The 7,803-nt window shown below is 28.8% G+C and overlaps 1 protein-coding gene across 4 annotated transcripts in view; it reads right to left on the bottom strand.

The window, feature by feature from the left end:
- LOC106685400 (Extracellular sulfatase Sulf1) overlaps positions 1–1,388 on the bottom strand; it is a gene marked incomplete in the record, with an annotated part of 308,543 nt that extends 307,155 nt beyond the window's left edge. For all 4 annotated transcript variants that reach the window (XM_067051057.1, XM_067051056.1, XM_067051055.1 and 1 more), the window contains 1 exon segment: positions 1,303–1,388.
- Between the last annotated feature and the right edge of the window lie 6,415 nt (positions 1,389–7,803).

Raw genomic sequence — 7,803 nt, 5'->3', positions numbered from 1 at the left:
TATATATAAATATCTGGAAAAACTTAAAAAATAAATAAATTTATTTTCGGTTTACTAAATATTTAATATATCGGAATGGCAAATGTGTCGATTCAAAAGAAAATAAGGTAAGGCCAATTTTGATATAATATTATGTGTATGTGTTTATGCATAATATATAAAACAAGGTAATAAATAAAAAATATTTTTGTTCATGTAACAATTGTTATACAAGCATAAATGTAAAAATATTGAATGTTTTCAATTACTGAATAGAAAATATGTGATTCATTTATGTTATTCTTTGCAAGTCCCGAAAAATATAACCAAAAAGTTTAAAAATTTGGATTTTATTATATACTGGTATTTTATTATATTTTACACCTGTATTCCCATCGGCTCATTCTATGCGTTTTAAGTTGCCTTAGTTCCAAAAATTAGTAAAATAAATTTAAAGAAAAATGAAGTAAGTTTCATGTTTTTTTTCCCCCTGAAACATTACTGTATAGTTTGTTTGTTATTCAATATTATTTATTTCTTCCTTCTTTTTTTTTCTTGTGTTTCCACCATTTTTATGATAACTTATGATTTTTTCATAATTACTTTTTGATCCTTATACACTCATCGTTTATAAGATTACTTCATTAAAACTAAGATAAACTTCATTAAAATTCGTTAACAACTCTATGAATTCTGCATTGTAAAAAACGTCAATTCACTATAAATGTTAGATACCATGTTTTACTACCGAGTGCCGCAGATATAAAATAAATAAATATTTTTAACACTTTGTACCTATTTTCGTAATGTCTCTAATATGTAAAACAATTGAACTGTTATTTCATAGGTACATCATGAAATATAATCTTTTATTTAGTACACAAATGTAATGTAGGTACTTTTTCTGTAGAATGGGAATAGTAAGGTCAAAGGATATTTTTATTTATTATTATTATTTTTTATAGTCGTAACAATTACATTAAAATTTTCTCAGTGTGATGGACACTTAAAAGTTTTTTTGTTTTTTTTTTCAAATTTCACATGAATATTGCATACACATGACAGTTGCATTTGATTTTTTTTTATTAGTTATTATATATTATATTATAAGTAAATGATGTATTAAATGTATACATATTTTTTTTTTTCATAATCTATTTAAAATGACAGATCCTTAAAATACTTTCAATGGGTGTTTTCAAGCATGTGTTTATTGCATTAAACACAATATAGCTTGGAGTAATGTACCGAAGGAATAAAAATATTGCAAAACGGAAAATAAACAAGATACTAGAGATTATTGCCAAGATGGAGATAAAATACCTGATAAAAATCGTCCCTCACGTACGTGCGTAAATACGCCGACTCAAGAACTGAGCAAAAGACACTAACTCTCCGACGCGAGAGGCGGTACTGAAGCGACAGGCTGGCTGCTGGTGGGGGCCCCCCCCTCCTGATGCTGCACTTTCGGCCTCATCCGAAACTCCCATTCATGCCCTCTCTTCTGGGAAAACGAATGGGTCACTTTACTCTATGGTCATAAAAAGAACTCGCTCTAGCCCTGCCTTCTACGGTAGAAGTGGTGACATATATATATAATAAAAACCTATGATATATATAAGAAAATATATGGTTTCAGTTTACGCATCACTCCAAGATAAAAAAAAAAATATTTTTACTTGAAATCTGGTAGAATGCCGGGGAAAAAATATACATATGGTATATATCATAGGTTGCTAATACCTAATTGCAATAACTAACTAAATATTAAGAAAGTCAAAAACATAAGTCAATAAAATAAAAAACAAATTGTCTAGAAATTTTATCTTTTATGCAATTACAAGTAATATACAATAACCAACTAGTTACGGTTATTTGGAATTGCTGAAATACAATTACATTTACTAGTAATTGGATTTATTAATTACAATAATAAGTAATTGCGATTTGATTTATAGAATTTTATAATAATGTATTTTATTGAGATGATAATAAAATCTGCCACACTAAAGGACAATGAGTATTAGAGCTACACATATTCAATCAACCCATTTATACATTGCAAAGATAAAAAAAACTAATAAATTAAGAAAAATAATTAAATGAGTAAAAAATAAAGTCAATAATAATGAAAATCAAAGAAAAGTAATAAAATGAAATGAAATTAGTTAGATATATAATAGTAAAATAAGTAAACAACTGGTATTAAGAAAGTAAAGTAGATAAATAAAATAATTTGATTCTTCTACCTTTATTTGTTGGAGAGATATTACTAAGACTTATAATACAAAAAATGTATTGCCTCTCATAGTTGAGGAGATAAGAGGAAAATAATACGTTTTTTTTGTCATCTGTAGTCTCTGAGACATTTGTCAAAATAAATCCACAAAATGTCGATTTTATGTTGTTTAAGAAAAAAAAATTGTTTTTTAAAATCTCCAATTGAATTTTTCCACCACAATCTACTTTATAACCCAAATCTTGGTTGGAGAAGAAGTTTCCATGATAATTGCCAAAAGAAAATTCACAAAATGTAAATTTTTTCGTTTTTAGTACAAAAAAATTGTTTTTTGATAACTATCACAGGTTTATAATATATTGACGTACTATTAAAGCTTATCAAATCTGCAAAAAAAAGTTTGTTGCGAACGTTTTCATTGGGTAAGATTTGCAAAAATTAGTTCATAAAATGTCAATTTCTCGTTATTTGGAAAAAATGTCAGAAATAATATCTGAGGAACTATTGAACGTAAAGTGCTCTGTTAAGCGTTGATGTTTTATTATTTGGAAAAAAAAAAGTTTTAAGAATAGATTGTTCACGAATTATCTGATGTATAGATGTCTATTAGTCTATGAAACTTTTGAATTTTTTTTATGATGTTTGCAAACAAATTCAAGAAAGAGTTAAAAAAAAAAAAGTTTGTCGCTATTTTAGATTTTTCTAAACTTTTAAAATGCCAAAAAGATACAAACAGCGAACAAAAAATTAAAACCCTGTCATTGTGGAAATTATTTCTACCCAAAAACCTACAAATCCAGTACCGTAAGGAGTTATGAAATTTTTCTCAATGCGAATATCATATGCATTAATCTAGTACAATAGAATACACCAGGAATAGTTTAATAATTATAAATTAATAGCTAACAAATAAAAAAAAAACTCATCGTTCAATTACTATTTTACTGACTAATTTTCGAGGAATGGAGTCTTTTTGAACCAGTTCTACCAATCCTTCGTTGGCGACTATGAATATAGATTAAAGGCATATCACTAATTGTAATCAACCAAGATTTGTATCACTGTTTACTCAATACAGCTGTCAGCTCGTGGAGTTAATCTGTATTCGGTATTGCGGATGCACGCAGTATGAGAACGGAAATACATGTCTGCTGTTGAATTTTCAGTTTAACTGCATCGAAAAAAAGATAAAATAAGTTGAAGAAACAAAAAAAAAAAAATTTTTTTTTTTTACTTTACATTACTAGCGGATGAAACCGTCCTTGAAGGATCCGGGCCATTTCAACGAAACAGGAGCACATCCCTCTCGAGGCCCACTCTGCTTTTCAAATATCCTACAGGCCCTTCTTGCTCCCAGGCCTCTTCAACAGACCACCCAATACCCTTGCCTTATTAAAAAGACCACTTCAGTATATCAGTTGGTAATGATAATATTAAATTTATTACTATAACTTTCAAGTGTATATATTCAAATTTACAATTCTATCAAATATAAATAAATGTTATACACATATTAGAACAAGAGCCGTGAAGAAAAAAAAGACAGGTATTTCACCCCAATTTTTTATTACTTTAACGAAAACTAGGTATAATTACTAGTCAAAATTGATGAGTCTGCCAAGTATAGACCCCTACCTATAAAAAATGGCGGCTGTTTCAAAACCTTAAAAAAAGATTAATTTTTCATTCGTAGCTCTATATCTTAAAAACTAACAACAGTAGAAAATCTAAGAGAATATTATTTAAAGAAGAGTAAATTTGCTGAAATATTAGCCCTAAAAGAGCTATTTACGTTCAATAGTTCTCGAGATATAGATTTTTAAAAAGCAAAATTTCTTAAAAATCAACTGAAAGATTAGTAGGTAGTTAATTTATTTTGGGAAATCTGTAGAAGTTTATGACCTTTGCCTTCGTAGGAATAGTATTTTTCATGATATTTCCTAAAATAAATTTATTTATACTTAACACACTTTACACTTCAAACACTTCAAACTTTATTTCAGAAACCATAAGACGAACAGATGTCTGTCAGCACCGAAATTAAAGGTAGTTAAATTTACTATAAAATAGTTTATAACGTTTATCTTTGTAGGGGTAGCGGTTTTTATGATATTTGACAAAATAAATTCACAAACTGTTAATTTCTAGTTGTTCGTATAAAATGTTTGATTTTTGAGAAAAATTATATCTCTAGATCAATAAGACGCACATATGTCTCCCAGCACTCAAAATAAAGGAAATTTAACTTACTATAAAGTTGTTTATGACACTTATCTTTGTAGGGGTAGTAGTTTTTATGAAATTCTGCAAATGAAAATTTGTTCCAACAACTATAAATCAATTTATTTTAGCCAATATCTTGAAAACCACTACTCCTACGATAAAAAACGTATTAAACTACTTTACAGCCCATTAAACTAGCTTTAATTTGTGTGCTAACAGACATCTGTACGTCAAATAATTTATATACAAGATAATGAAAATTAAATTTAAGTAAAAAAATAATACATCTGACACACATTCGCATCTATAATTTTTTTTTCTATTATTGTAAGGCAACCCACATAAATGGTGATGTTTGCCTATGCATTTTCACGTTCAATCTCTGATACATTTCCATCAACATTTTCTACACTAGATGATAGCAGCTGATATAACAGTAATAATTAAAATGCAAAACATAATTCGATAATAGAAAGTGATATTAATTATAATAATAAAAAAAGTAAAGAAATATTGTACCAATAACCATGGTTCGATACGAGGTTTGTGTCTGGGTTCTAATGTCGATTTTGGCTTATTTCCTCGAAACTAATAAAATTAAAAAAAAAAAAATATTCAGATCAAGTTTACTTTTGTAATAAGTAGAAAGATTTTTTGGATTTCAAGTGAATTTAGCGCACTCTATCCAGTAGTTCCAATTCCCAAACTACTTGCTTAACTGAAAAGTTTGAAACCAAAATGAGCTATTTACAGCTATTACTTTCCCATATTGAGCTTTTGGACAACATTGGCCATTTTCTACAAAAAAATCTTTTATTTTGTAAAATATCATCACAATTATACATTTTACGAGAGCAACCTTATAGCACGAATTTGAAGTAAATTTAATCAGAGTCCATACAAACGTTTGGGGTCAATGGTTCACTTCAAAATAGCGGATAAGTAAAAATATTGACAAGTGGAATTTACGGAATGAAGAAAATAGTGAAGACTAAGTGTAAAATTGATTATACCTGTGGATCGATATCACAAATGCATACTTCAAATACATAATTTCAATTTCGTATATATTTTTTTTTAGCTAGGCTGTTCTCATACATACTAATAGACATACAGACAATTTTGCGAAACCATGGCTATTCGGAACCTAAGCAACTCAAAAGGTTTCCGTTGGAAACTCCGATTTGGAATTTATCACGATCAATTCTTCCCCTTACTAGATATTCTACTCGTATATACAGGTAAATGAAAGTAACAAACACTCCTTCACTGTCTTCTATTTATGTTCTGGATTGTACTTACATAGTGTATCCTGCAAACAAACAGTGGTCCTCACAATCGGTTATACTAACCAAACCTGAGATATATACAATATTTGAATTTGGAAATAAGCACGAAGAATACTGACCAAACATTTATGTTGCCTATTTGCATGTCTAATAAATCCGTAACTAATAATCATACTGGAATCTATAAATACTCAATAAAACCAACATAAGACACTAGATGTACCTTGCAATTTGTCAAAAGTTGTTCCTCTCACCATCTTTAAATTACTCAAGGCTTGAATGGTATGAAGGTGTGAAACATTTATCGACCAAGAGCTGGAGAATGTGAGGAAAACGACAAATTTCATGATTTATTGAAGGTTTTTAGCGTGCCTTCTGGGTGTGACACCTAAGGTCAGGTGTCAGGTAACACCCTACTCTTCAAAGAACCCCGTTCAACGAGTACCTTCGGTTATGACCTTTTTTTTCAGTAGGGTACTTCACACCTATTATGTTGTTAAATTATAAATGCCTGTTTAGGTTGCATGAAATCACAGTTTTCAAAGTCCAGGTGTCCTGTTCCTTTTCATTCATTAGAATAGTAAAAAAAAAATTACTAAGTTTTGATGAATTGTATCTCCGTACATTGGCATTATGATATTGATAATCATAATATTGATCATTGATTCAGTATGTTTACCCTCGACTGTTCTTTAAATTAGAAAATAGACCAGAGGCGAAAGCAGAATTGGTTTCGGGAGGGGGGAGAGCGAGAAATGTCATAAAAAGGAAAGTATACTACTCAAAATAACTAGTACTTAAAATACAAAAGCAATGTATAGGTATTACCCAAAATAAATAAGTATTGCTCAAAATACGAATTTCACATTGATGGTTATGAAAATCATATTTTTTCCTACATTTACGGAGAATGTACAAATATGGCGGTTTCTCTTTTCAATCTGAAATACCTCTGAAAAGACTCACTTTAAAATCCAAGATCTTCCCAAAATATAGATACTTATCGCTGCTTTGGTTGAATAGTGACACAACTACAGAAGAAAAAAAAGGCGTTTTTTGCATTTTTTTTTTTTTTTTGTTTTTCAATGTGTTTAAAAGATAGTGTATTTTCAACATAGAATGCGGCACATCTTCTATAATTTCCACCAGAAGAGTACAAATATACCAATATTAAACTGTACTCAATTTTTCTTGAACAACGGCATAAGTTTAGTTGTTTCATTATTTTCTAGAGGTTTTTCGAATCGTTTTTCTGAATAGTGACACATTTTACTTTGGGACAAGTTGACAGCAATTTTTTTTTCATAAAAAGTGTCATATTTGGACCTGAACTACATGATTTTTGAGTTTAAATACCCAGCCTTACCTTGTTAAGGTATGACAGGAAGGTGATGGAACCGTGGAGTAAACGAGGTTGGTAGTTCTGTGCTCTTTCTCACAGTTCTATTGGTAGTTCTCTGATAGTAAAGTAAATACAACAAATGAAGTAATTTATTTGATTTTTTACATTGATGATTATGCGGGCCAGCAATATGTAAATTTCACATCAATTCGTGGTATTATAAAAACTAATATTTAGAGAAAATATTATAAAAGTTAAGTCTAATTTTAAACTGGTTTGCGTGGTAAAACAATTATGAACCTAAGACGTTCCTACTCATATCGTCCTTTGGCCCAAAGAAAAATGCAAGGTTTTGATTAAATAAATAACTGTCCCTGAAATATCACTATTCATCTGTAATAGCCTGAACATTTTTCTTTTTTTTCTCTCTTTTATTGCAATTATTTACGTTTTTTTATGGAACTTTTTATTTAATTTCAGTACTCTTTTTCGACTTTTCTTTAAATATTGTATAATTTACAACGGAAATATAACTTGGTTAATTCAAAGATTTTTTTTTTTAAAACCTATACGTCTTGAACATTGGGAAAATTATATAGTAAATTTAGTTTTAATTGACATTAGCACCTACTATAAAAAAAAAATAAGTTATAAGAATAAAAAATTTAAGTTTGACTCAATATTTGAAAAAATATATACACTTTAAATGTATATATAACTTTCTTATAAAA

This window comes from Halyomorpha halys, unplaced genomic scaffold, assembly GCF_000696795.3.
Source record: "Halyomorpha halys isolate HHAL.00 unplaced genomic scaffold, Hhal_1.1 Scaffold689.1, whole genome shotgun sequence".
In the NCBI taxonomy this organism is placed as follows: domain Eukaryota; kingdom Metazoa; phylum Arthropoda; class Insecta; order Hemiptera; family Pentatomidae; genus Halyomorpha; species Halyomorpha halys.
This window is presented reverse-complemented; position numbering and strand designations above follow the sequence as displayed.